The sequence below is a fragment of the Papio anubis genome, chromosome 2, assembly GCF_008728515.1.
Source record: "Papio anubis isolate 15944 chromosome 2, Panubis1.0, whole genome shotgun sequence".
NCBI classification, from domain to species: Eukaryota; Metazoa; Chordata; class Mammalia; order Primates; family Cercopithecidae; genus Papio; species Papio anubis.
Window position 1 is genome coordinate 35962888 of NC_044977.1, and position 13460 is coordinate 35976347.

General features: G+C 37.6%; 1 protein-coding gene across 1 annotated transcript in view; it reads right to left on the reverse strand.

The window, feature by feature from the left end:
* The window catches only part of LOC116273158 (limbic system-associated membrane protein), a 423934-nt gene that overhangs the window by 78264 nt on the left and 332210 nt on the right, over positions 1-13460 (reverse strand). The gene's annotated exons all lie outside the window — the stretch shown is intronic.

Genomic DNA, 13460 nt, shown 5'->3' on the forward strand with positions numbered 1-13460 from the left:
GGTGATCAGACTCAACAAGTCCAAACAAGAAAAATAATTATATGCCGAATGAATTACTGCCATGCCATTCTTGGAGTCCTTAAATTTTCACTATTTCATTTAAGATGTAATTACCATCCAGTGGATGGATGTCATCATATTAGACTCAGTTCAGCAATAAACAATCAGCGTATGAGTAATGAAGGCAAAGTTAAATTAGTATTGACTTCCCATTATCTTCTTGTTTAGGAAAAGGCCACTCACTCAGAACTCCGTCTTTTTAAGTAATTTTGAGAATTAAACAATTGATATCATAGCACTTTTACTCCATCTTGAACTGTGTTTACTTTTTTTTTTTTTTTTTTTTTTTTGAGACGGAGTCTCGCTCTGTCGCTGGGCGATCTCGGCTCACTGCAAGCTCTGCCTCCCGAGTTCACGCTATTCTCCTGCCTCAGCCTCCCGAGTAGCTGGGACTACAGGCGCCCGCCACCACGCCCGGCTAGTTTTTTTGTATTTTTAGTAGAGACGGAGTTTCACCGTGTTAGCCAGGATGGTCTCGCTCTCCTGACCTCGTGATCTGCCCGTCTCGGCCTCCCAAAGTGCTGGGATTACAGGTGTGAGCCACCGTGCCCGGCCCTGTGTTTACTCTTTTGTAAGTATTTCCTATAGTATTGTGTAATGATAGATTAAAGTTATACTCCACCATTATAGGAATTAGACTAGACTTCTGAGTTTACTTCTAATCTTTACAAGTTTGGAATGCCCACTTCCAGGAGTAAAAATTGTGTGAGCAGATCCAAGCATAAGGGGATAGGTGTTATGACAAGGAAATCAAAGCAAACATCATCTGGCATAAGTTTGGTTCCAGCTGCTGGAGGCAGAAGCTTGTTTGGTGGCAAGTTAGGTTGCTAACAGCATTTCTGGTCATACTGAATGCAGGCAATCTTTAACAAAGATGAAGAAGACAATTTTGTCGTTCCTAGACCAATATATCGAAAAGGGTAAAGGAATAACGCTTATTTGAATTACTGCTTTAAAAAATGTAAAAGGGTCTCTTTCTGAAATTTGAAAGAAAGGGGCAAAGAACATGAATTAGTGAAGGAGGGATAAATACTTTTTGGGGAGTATGGTTTTCTCCTTCAGTTCCAGCAAGAGTCTTGCAATGGAAGAATCTAGCAGAAAACAAAAACAAAAACAAAACCTTCTGTCTGCATCCCTGTGGCAAGATTTATGTCTACCCCATAGGGAGATGTCCCACACCCTGTTCACAGCTGCAGAGCCAGCTGCTCAACACTCGGGGGCAGGAGGGAATGAACAGAAAGAGCCACAAGCACCACAGCAGGACAATTAAGACACCCTGTTCCCCTGTATTTTCTAAACCAAATAAAATCCAGTTTTTCTCTCAGGTCAAAACAACTAAACATAGACAGAAAATTCATGCATAACCCCTAGGCTGTCCACATGGGAATATAAAGGCCAACTGTGTCTCTTATAAGAAAGAGAAAAGCTAAGTCTTTTTACATACTCCATCTATGGTGTAATACAAAGACCTCCTTAGCCTATTAATTTTAAATGAATTGTATATGTTATTTAGAGGAAGAATTTTTTTTTTTTTTTTTTGAGACAGGTCTTGTTGGGTCACCAAGACTAGAGAGCAGTGGCCTGGTCATAGCTCAATGCAGCCTCAAACTACTGGGCTCAAGCAATCCTCCTGACTCAGCCTCCTAGGTAGCTAGGATTATAGGTGCATGTCAGCAGGACTAGCTAATTTAAAAAAAAAAAAAAATTAGAGATGGGGTATTGCTATGTTGTCCAGGCTAGTCTCAAGTGATCTACCCAACTTGGCCTCCCTAAGCACTGGGATTATGGTCATAAGTCACCATGCCTGACCCTAGAGTAAGAATTTGACTTAATAGGTTAGGTGCCAAGATACACAGGTCTTACTTTTCTTCTTTACCTATTTGTTTTCATAAACATAACCAGATTTAGGTATCATTTAATATCTCCATTTCTCAGTATGTGCTTCTCTGTCATGCATATATTATTGAGTATTTTATGTGTTTAATAATTTAGAGGCCTTTTATCATGAGCACCAACTTAACTTCATGAATGCTTGCTGCCTCATTCCAGACTTAGTTTTACTTTTGCTGTTCTCCTCTCTTGTGGCATCATTTCTCTGTTCTTGGTGATGTTTGCAGCATCTCTGAATGTAAAATCATTGATGAATTAATTAATAGGATGTTTGCTGTCTTACTCTAGACCATTACGAAATTGTTGAATGTAGATTTACCATGTTTTTTCTATTCTACTAAGAAGGATAGAAATTTACCTATGTAAATGTGTTTTAAATCTTCTATCATTTTTCCTTGTGCATGTTTCTCATCTGCACAGCTTACGGCCAGATTTGCTACATTATAGATGTATTCCGAATGCCTCTTAGCCCCAAATATGGCTCCAATCTGTTCACTTTGAAAGAAAAAGTACTATATAATATAGCCTACATAAATATGGCCTGTGAATCCAATAAAAATAGCAAATTTTTACCTTGCTCATTTGGATACCACCAATAACTAATCTGGGATAAAAAAGGCATTTGATAAATGTCTGTCCTGTGAACTAACTGGGTTACACATGCAGACACAGGACATTTGGTAACCTATATTCCACGTCCCCATCCCTAGTCCTATAGCATCCACAAATAAATTGGACAGATTTCTTTAACAACATAAGGTAAAATTTATAAGTCGGGTCTTTATGGTCCTTTGACATTTTAGCAATTTTCATTCATGGAAAAGTTAAAATCATACAGATTATTATTCTAAATTATTATTTGAGGGTGTTCAGCTCCATCTTACCTAGAGAATTGACTATTTCAGCAAAATTGCCAGATACATAAAAGTGCATCTAATTAAACAATGTATTATGTGGAAATTTTGTTATGACAATTTACATAGCACCTTATTTTTGCTTTGGGTTTTATCCATATTTATTTTTAAAATTCATCTTTTACTGACAAACAAGTGAATAGTATATTAGAATACACATATACTTTTTACTAACTCAGATGGTTAGTCAAACTCCAAGCACCAGAACACAATACAGTATAGTGTTTTTAAAAACGAAACCACTTCTCCAGATCTTTCAGGGTTCCTTTTTATATACTCAATAGCTGCAAAATAAATGTATTAGCTCTGTAAACTAGAAAATGATCCTTCTATAATGTGACTAAAACTTTCTTAATAAAAAATGAGTAAAGGAATAATGCAATTCCAGAACTAAATATTTTCTTAATTTCAAAATCTTAATTTAAGGTGGCAACTATTTTTTATCATAAAAAGTACACATAAAAAAAGATGGTAGGACCAGGCACGGTGGCGCATGCCTGTAATCCCAGCTCTTTGGGAGGCTGGAGGTAGGACGACCACTTGAACTCAGGAGTTCGAGGCTGCAGTGAGCTATGATCACATCACTGCACTCCAGCCTGGCCAGAGTGAGACCTTGTAAAAAAGGAAAGAAAAGAAAAGAAAAGAGAAAATATAGTAAACCAAAATCAGTAGTTTCAATTTGTAGGGTCTATGTTTATTAAGAGATAATAACTAGTCATACAGTGTAATGACAGACCACCCAGCTATCTGGAAATAAGAAATGCTGATATAAATACAGACCCAGGTTCCCAGTATTCACTGACTCACCAATAAGCATCATGGGCTTGCATCTCAGAGGTATGCTGGCTCAACTGTGCATCAGGCAGGCTTGTGGAGTAAGTGAGAATTCTTGGGCCATGCTATTATAATATGATAATAATGAATTATCACCTACCTAGAATGTTGCTGCAGTTTAGTTCTAAACTTTGTACTTAATGATTTTATCTCCAAAATCAGCCTGGGCTAAAGCAGGAAGATGAAGAGATGTATTTCAAAAACTTGTTAGTGTTATGTGTTGTTTTAATAGAATGTTGTCTTGAGGAACACATTATGTTGCAAATAATTCCCAGGTTTAGAAAGAACTGGACCCTAATGACAGTGAGTGTTAGTGCCACGAGGAGAAGATCAGAGACTATCCTTCCACTTTGGGTGGGTTTTATGGAAGGCAGCTGAGGACATGGACATATGCTACAAAATACCACCTCTCCAGAAAATCTTCTCTTGTCAGTGTAACCTTCTTAAAACTTCCTTTTTATGACCTTATCATACTCCACATCGCATTAGAGTTATTTGCACTCATCTTTTCTCATAAGCTTATTAAGACAGTGACCTTCTTGTAATTCACCTCTGGAGCCCTCACTGAGCCTAGCAGCATAAATACCACGTGCATAGTAGATACTTGCTGAAATGTGGAATAAACAAGATGAATTTAACAAATTGCATTAGGTCAATTATAAAATATTCATTAATTATCTAATAGGCACAGTAAAGATGGATTACTATTTTAATATTTTTTAAGAAATAATTAAAGTTATCAGATATAAAGGGAAATTTTAAAAGAATTATTGAGTGTGGTATTAAAATGAAAGTAAAGGAGAGAAAAAATGTGTTCCCATGTCCACTACAAAGAAAGATCATCTCTCGGAACTAGATGATCTATATTGTATGTGAAAAACTGAAAAAAAGTATCGTATCCTAACTAAGTGCTTAGTAGGTTGCTTGCGTTAATCATGAACCCTTGAATATCAGATGGGTTACCTACCTGAACTGTAAACCTATGATTTTTAAAAAATCATCTCTAAAAAAAAGTTAGGAAAGGTAAGTACACAATTTTTTATCTTCTTTGTTTAGTATATTTGATTCCATAAAACTTGTCACAAAAAATCAATGCACCCATACAAATCTTAAGCATTGAATTTCTTCAAACACTTTATACCAAGTCTGTTATGCAGACTTATACAAACAGGTACATTGACAATTCTAGTAACATTGCACAAGAGTGGGGTTTATACTGCTTAAAAATGAATATAACTGGAGGTAGAAAAGAAATGCTAAAATCAGTTTGTACCAACAGATTACTTAATAGCATATGTACTGACAAGATATCTATGATGTAATTGATACGTATCTACCAGATATTAAGCCTGTTCAATTGCTGCTGGACACATTTCATATTTAACAAGCATTAATAACTGCTAAAAAACATGCCAACTTAGGATTCAAATTTATCTAGACTTGGCCTTGCATAAATTTCCTTCTTTTCTTAAGAGTATAATCTGGTATTTATTCACTGATAACAATAAATACATTTTATGTAATCTCTTACCAGTTATCTATACTCATATTTATACGTTGCAGAGTCTGGGAGCAGTGTAACTGGATGGGTAAGAGAAATCTATTTGTTTCTTAAGAAAGAATAGTTAGATAAGTAGTTCCAAAGTGAAGGCAATTTGTGCCCCTAGATGACATTGGCAATATCTGGAGGCATTTTTTGGTTGTTACCACTAGGGAGGGGGTGTTGCTATTGGTTTCTAGTAGGGAGAGGCCAGGGGTGTTGATAAATGTCCTACAATGCCGTGGACAGCCCCCATCACAAAGATGTATCTTATCCAAAATGTTGACAGGATCGAGGTTGAAATACCCAGATACAGATGTCTTTCTCTTGGTTTATATATCCAGAAGCACAGGACAAATATCTAAAGTGCAGTAGTGTGTTTTCATAGGCTTATGCTTTTTAATTTACACATACTTAATTGTCAGCAGCAAAGTTCATGACAAAGGCACAACAGTGAGGCCTAGTGAGGCTCTGGTTATAAGTTAATAGTTAATGGCTATAAGTTAGTAGTTAATCATGCCCCTTTTGTTGTTTTTAGTTTCATAATCATAAAATGATATAATTGTTTCCTAACACCCAGGATAGGTAAAGGAGAATCAGTTGGAGAAAATTGATTTTTTTAAAAAATATTAGTCTTTGTTCATCAGAAAACTTTTTCATTGACCTTTATTATTTTTCACATTTGTGAATCTCCCTCTTTTGTAAGATGTGGAAAGATTCAAGATGTGGATGGGAAGGATGTCTTTAAGAATGTTATTTTGATGCTGTTTGCCTTATAACTTCAATCCTACAAATAAAACCCTTAGTGAATCAGCAAAACTATCATAGAATCATTTCACTCTAGAAGGAAAGATAATTGGTCTGGGAAGTGATGCTATATATTCCCAGCATTAAAATGTGGAATCAGAAAAATTCTAAGCAGAGAATGGAATAAAGTATGAAAATATCCCAGATTCTCCTGAGTCAGAAGTCCTTAGTCTGGTTTTATAACATTATTTTAAGTATGATGAATTCCAACAACTATGCAAACACATCAAAAAAATAAATACCAAGTTAGTTAAAAACCAAATTTAAGGAATTTTAAATCATCAATCATTTTGGATCATCTTTTTGCTTCATTACCATTTTCTAAGATTAGAGTCAATTAGAAATAAAAAAAGAACTGTGGGAATTCACTGCTGACACTCAGGAGCCCTGTTAGCCTCTGCTGCAACTAAAACCTTCAACTCCTTAACTTCCTTGCTCCTAGCTTTAGTTCTTTTCACACTTGGCCTCTGGTTGGACCCCTGTTTGCTCTCTTGGCATCATTCTCTTGCTGTTGTGCATGTCTCTTCTCCTCATCTTCATCCACTTGACCCAGACCCTAATGTTAGTTTGCTAATGGTTGACTTCTCTAGATTTATACCAAATTGTTGACCAGTTAACACTATGACAGCATCTACATGATCAGATTATCTCCCCTCACCTTTGCTTCTTTGCACACATTCATGTACAAATGGTTACATGCATATGTGTACATGCACACACATGGAAGTAGTAATGGATGGTCAGGGCAGAGTAAGAACACCCAGGTAGTAGAATACAGAGGTAGTAAACCCACAGGAACTAGATTCATGTAAATATATTGCTGGCCACAATGATTCAGAAATCTGTATACTGCTAATGGAGTGCTAGTGTAAAAAACAAACAGTTTAGCTCCTGAAGAGGCTCATTTTAGTTCTGGCCTTGCAGCCTATTTACTATTGGAACACAGATAAGTCATTTAACTTTTCTTTATCTTAGTTTCTTCGTAAGTAAGATGGGGCTAACGATACCTGTTCAACCCCTTAGAACCATTCTCAGGTTAGTTCTTTAAATCAAATGAGGTGATGTAGATAGAAACATTTCATAAAACGCAAAGCTATATATATGTTTATATTCATAGTATCTCATTGTAAAGGACAAAAAAAAAAAAAAAAAAACCCAGTCATATAAGAGAGATAACTAAAGGAAAAACATTGATTTCTCTAGGTCACATTGAAAAAATTAATCTCTTTATATTTTGTAGTATGATGAAACCCACTAAATATATATTACCTAGACTCTCAGATAAATCACGTATTTCTCTAAATGCCAAACTTTCATTAGTTATTCACATGTGCTTTACTGTGAAAGCACCCTTTCTGTGATTAGGCTACCACTTACTACAATGATCATCACCTGAAAGTGCAAAAAGTTCACCGTGGCAAATGGCAAAACCTAGATAAGGTGTGCAATTCCTGGAGCAATGAAAAGGCCTCCATAGACATGCTTTTTGTCTCTTACTATCACTAAAGAACACCTTGTCCAGCCATACATGCATCGTTATATATGATACATGCATGACTACATTTCAGAATCACCTTTTTGAAGAAGCGTAGTTGCATATCCATGTAGATGGTAGAGGTTAAGAGAAGAGTGGATGGAAAAGAAACAGGACCACCCAATTAAGCCCTGAGTGTGTCTCCACAAACTGTGTCTTCTAGGACCATCTTTATTCCTATTCTTGTCACATGAACTGTGCTGTCTCTACATTCACACAGAAGAAATAAATGGGAAAAATAAGACATAAATTCCAAAAAGAGATAAATATTGAGACTGAGACCAGGAGAGAACTGATTTCTGTCCCAGTCACAGCTGGAGTTAGAGTGAATCCCAGGAACATTTATAAGTGGTTGGAAACAGCTCTTCTAGGATCTTTCCAAGAGTCTGGATCATGTCAGAAAAATAAATCATTCTCTTCTTAATCACATCACAACTCAAAATTCTTCCTTATTTTGTAAGTGGTGAAGTGGAAAAGTTATGGGTTCAGTAGTTTAGTAGCTTTAGGCAAGTTATTTAGCAAAGAAAGGCAGCATGGTGAGGTGGTGATGGCTTCAGGCTGCAAAGCCAATTTTCTGCTCTAAATTCTAGCTTCACCACATACTTGCTCTGTGGTTTTGGGACATTTGTTTATCCTCTCTGTGCATGTGTTTCCTAAGCTATAAAATGAAGATGATCATAGTATCTACCTCGTTTGGCACTAGTAATGTTTAAAAGGTTTAAAAAAAAAAAACATATAGAGCAGTGCCTGGACCTAATGTGTCCAATATTTTTGAAGAGTTTCAGGGTTTTTCTTCTGCAAAACAGGAGTAGTAAGTACTTCCTCAGATTGTTGTGACTATTAAACAGGATATATTTGGAGTACACAGTGAGCTCTGGAAGATCCTGATGCATTTTTGTTTCCATATCCTTCCATAATTCAAATCTTTGTCATTCGTTCTGTAGAAACCTCGTTTTGGGGATGAATCCAGCAGCTCCCGGATATTGTGACTCAATCTAATCCTTGCTTATTAATAGGCATTTTCAGGGAAACTCCCTTTTAGGGGCTTGGGCTGTCTTGCATCTGATAGCCCCTTGGTCCCTCTGGTTAGCAATCGGCCTCTTACAGCCCACAGAATTTAAATCAAGAGCAGGATGATGCAGCATGGTTATAGTGCAATGGTGTAAACTGAGGATCTCATGCCATCTTTGGAACACTTTCAAAGGATTTTTGGGATCCCTGTGCATAGGCAGCACAGGCCTTAATTGTCTCACCACTTTCAACCAGATCCACTTAGTTTCATCAGAACTCATACATGGCTGTTTCTCTAGGGTAGCTGAAATAGAGGCCCATGCTGTGCTTTGTGATCCCCTGAGGTCTGCTGGCTGAACTAGGGTTCCTCCTGAATTGGATGAAGCACACCCTATGCTTTGAGGACTCTCAGGTTGCAAGAACAAGGCCTGTTCTGTCTCCTCAGTGACTGAGTGGCAATTATATGCTCACTAAAGTAGCAAGAATCTACAACTTTTTCCTCTCTTTTGAACTACAAATTCTCCTCTTTCCTCCCCATACAGTTGAGAGAGGATGAGAAACAACTTTAAATTTTGCTTTTGTTTTGATTCTCCCTATGAGTTTTTGTTCTCTGTGAAAAATACCTCTCATTTGGAAAGAGAAAAAACTGCCTTTGGTTGTACTTTTGAAAGAGTAAAATTAGTCTTGGAATTGTAGCTCAGATTTGTAGTTAAAAACTTCACTCACTATGCAATTAAAAATAATTCCACAGCTATTTGAAGAAAATTGTGTTACCTCTGCATCATTACAAATACCAAAAGCATGCTAAGTTCTAGATAGAAGAAAATATGGTCTTTTCCATATAGGGTTTATACTTTATCTCATTCCAGCAGTAAGGAAAAAGAAAAGTGCTTGCAATAAACCACAATGCACTTAGGATGAGCATTGTGATGTATGAGGCATGGCTGTAAAGTCAGGGGACTGTTTTCCACAAGGCTCACTTGAAAACTCAGCCCCTTACTTTATAGTCTTGGCATATATACCATTATGTAAATGTTATCATTGGAGCAGAACCACATTATAATATGACTCATCATTACATTACATGCATCTAGACATAATTCAGATCCAATTATGCCCTCTAAGACATGACAATTAATAGATACAACATGTATGTTATAACAAAGTTAACACATAAGAAGTCTGTAAGCACGTAAGTAAGTAAGTAATGAGACTGTCTTCAGGACTACCATTAGAAAATGGCTCTACTCTCTGGTTTGCCTTCCCTGGTAGAGGTAGAGGTAAAAGAGACAAAGATAAAGGCAGGTGCATATGAAGAACAAAATAAGTCTTTTTGTTTTTTTTTTCTTTTAGACACAGTTTTGTTCTTGTTGCCAAGGCTGAAGTGTGATCTCGGCCCACTGCAACCTTGGCCTCCCAGGTTCAAGCAATTCTCCTGCCTCAGCCTCACAAGTAGCTGGGATTATAGGCATCCACCACCATATCTGGCTAATTTTGTATTTTTAAGTAAGATGGGGTTTCACTATGTTGGTCAGGCTGGTCTCAAACTCATGACCTCAGGTTATCCACCCACCTTGGCCTCCCAGAGTGCTGGGATTACAGGCATAAGCCACCACACCTGGCCAGCAGTCTTTATTTTTGAAATGTAGTTTGTGGAAATAAATGTGAAATAGGGGACTCCAGAAGCTGCAAACTGAAGGAGATATAATCAAACAGATCTATCACAGGCAAAGGAAATGTAGTGGTCTTCTCCCCCAAATGACAAGAAGCCGATAGAGCACTGATGGATGCATATAAATCACAAGGAGGCCAGGCGTGGTGGCTCACATTTGTAATCCCAGCACTTTGGGAGGCTGAGGCAGGAGGATCACCCGAGATTGGGAGTTCGAGACCAGCCTAACCAACATGGAGGTGTCTAGTAAAATTTCAAAATTAGCTGAGCGTGGTGGCACATGCCTGTAATCCCAGCTACTCAGGAGGCTGAGGCAGGGGAATCACTTGAACCCGGGAGGCTGTGGTTGTGGTGAGCTGAGATTGCGCCATTGTACTCCAGCCTTGGCAATAAGAGTGAAACTCTGTCTCAATAAATAAATAAATAACTAAATAAATCCAGGACACTTCTCACATGGAGAATTATAATTGTAATAATTTTTATGACTTCCATGTTTGCTTTTCCATCGCACACTTTCCCCCACCTCATCTCCTAGTTGTTTCTATTTCCAAAATTATTTATTTTCTTCAGCATTATCTTCCAAAGGACAATGGTGTGAGGAGGACTTCATCTTTGTGTGACAACCTATGTGTGTGTGTTTTTCTTCTTTCTCTCCCCAAAGCATTTTTCCCCCCTTCTGCTGGAGCTCTGTTTCTCTTGAACAGATCAACAATCAGGTCGTAAATGGGAGTTGGAGCCGGATGATCAAAAAGAACTTTAGACAAATGGGAATAAAAGCAAGAGCTGATGAGTTTGAAATGAAAGCCCATCTGGGAGAGCTCTTCTAATGAACTCAGCCCACTCAAACTGTACAAAGAAAACTGAAGAATGATTGCAACTACAATCTCCAACCTACATAAAGCACTAACACTGGTAAGGTGATGAAAGCGAAGGGAGGTAACTGGTATCTGGATTTGGGAGAGAGAAGAAGTCAAAGGCTATCACCCCCTTGTACTACTGCATTCACCATGTAAGTTCCTTCAGAAATTTCACAGTCAGTCTGAATTAAAGAGAGAACTGCAGATGCTTCAGGATAAAGGTCACATTCTGAATTCTAAGAAGAACTCTATGATTCAAAAGTACCATCTCTTTAGCCTCAGAGCAGTTGTATACCACCTTCTCACTCGCTCTGTCCCTGGGCTACTATGGAATTTGAAATTATGTTAAAGAAGAGGCATTTTCCCTCACAAAGACTCCCAAAATATGACTATTAAGTGAAAGGACAGGTAGAGGGAGGGAAAGAGCTAAATCTACATGGAGATTAATAAAGTGTTCTTTTGAAATTGTTCCCTTATTTTTCCTGGGTTAATTATTGCCATTTACAGTCAAGACCCCTTGACACAACACCAGAAATTTTGTTGAAATCTTAATATTCTGCAGGAACCTGACCTACCAGCAGGAATTATATGGACTAATTCATAATGTCCAGTCTCCCTCAAGGATGAGTCACCTTTGTCTGGCTCTATCACGACCACTCTTAGAATGATGGTGATAGTCTACTGATTGTGACATCCAGTGAATTTATCTGAAGTATTTGTCCTACGTAACCTCTTCAAAGCTTTCAGCACAAGTCACCACCGGGTCTTCATTTTCTTGTTTTTCTTCCTAACTCTCTCACAATTTCTCAATTTCCATAATTGTCTTCTCTTTCTCCATGCACATTTTTATACATTGTTTTTCTCCAGGATTGTACTTATCTTTTCTCCTGACCTCACAGAGCACTCCTAATACACTTTTGGCTTTAATTACACTTAATATGATTGAAATCTAAAACGGCATACTCAGCTGCTTCATGTAGATATTTGAAGGTACCTCAAATTCAACATGTCCTGAGCTGAAACTCATCATCTTCCACTTTACTCGGGTTCTTATTCTAAATTCCCTGTTATCAGTTAATGGAACTCTATTTCATCTATAAATTTATGCTAGTATCCACAGAATTGTTCTTTTTTTGGGGGGTGGGGGATGGGGTACAGAGTCATTCAGGCTGGCATGCAATGGCACGATCTTGGCTCACTGCAACCTCTGCCTCCCAGGTTCAAGCAATCCTCCACCTCAGCCTCGCGAGTAGCTGGGATGACAGGTGCACACCACCACACCTGGCTAATTTTTGCATTTTTAGTAGAGACAGGGTTTCAACATGTTGGCCAGGCTGGTCTCAAACTCCTGACCTCAAGTGATCTGCTTGCCTCAGCCTCCCAAAGTGCTGGGATTACAGACATGAGCCACCGTGCCCGGCCAAAGTTATTCTTATTTCCTTCTTCTTCTTCATGTGTCTTATGTAGTCACATATTATTTTACATTTTTTCTAATTGCTTAAAAAATATTTTAAAAAACTTTTAGCACACACCACCTTTGGGATTTTCATAAATTGACCTCTACTCTCCATCGTCACTTCCGCTGCCATTGTTCAGTGCCTTGTCATTTGTTACCAGCATCACTACACAGATTTCCAACTGGTGTTTTAGTCTGTGATACTGTATCCCCTTACCCATAGCTATTCCATCTGTCTTTCATAGTGAAAAGAATGTACATACATAAAGTTGATCACGTACTCATCTTATTTAAATGTCCGTGGTCTTTTTACCTGTAAAAATCCAAATAGATCAGTAAAATATCAGTTCACTTAACCTAGTTTTCCAGCCCGATCTCTTGACATTACACTGTTTTTGCTATGAATTTTATGCTTTGTTCAGACTTCAATCTCTCTTTTTCTAGCTCTGGTTTTTCCTTTTTATCTAAAATGTCTTGTTTGGCAAGCTCCTGCTTACTATACAAAATCTATCTCAGATGTGCCCTTCTCTGTGATTCATTCTCTCCAATTTCCCTAGTTGATTCTCAGCTTATGCTAGCATTTTACGTCTTTGTTTTCCTGCCTTTCATCAGTATTTTAAGAGTGGGCCAAAACCATGTCTTCTCAACTTTTGCAATTCTATTGCCTATCAAAGTGCCTTACACAAAAAAGTTTCTAGATAATTACTCAATGGATGAATGCATATATGAGAGTCTGGTGTTTTTTTTTGTTTTTGTTTTTTGTTTTTTTTTGCCTCTCATCTCACATTCATAAGAGTGTCCCCACTCTGAAATATCTTGAAGGTGAAAAAAACCTACTATTCCAAGTGGTGTTGAAAGTGGAGGAATTGTGACAGGACAAGAAAC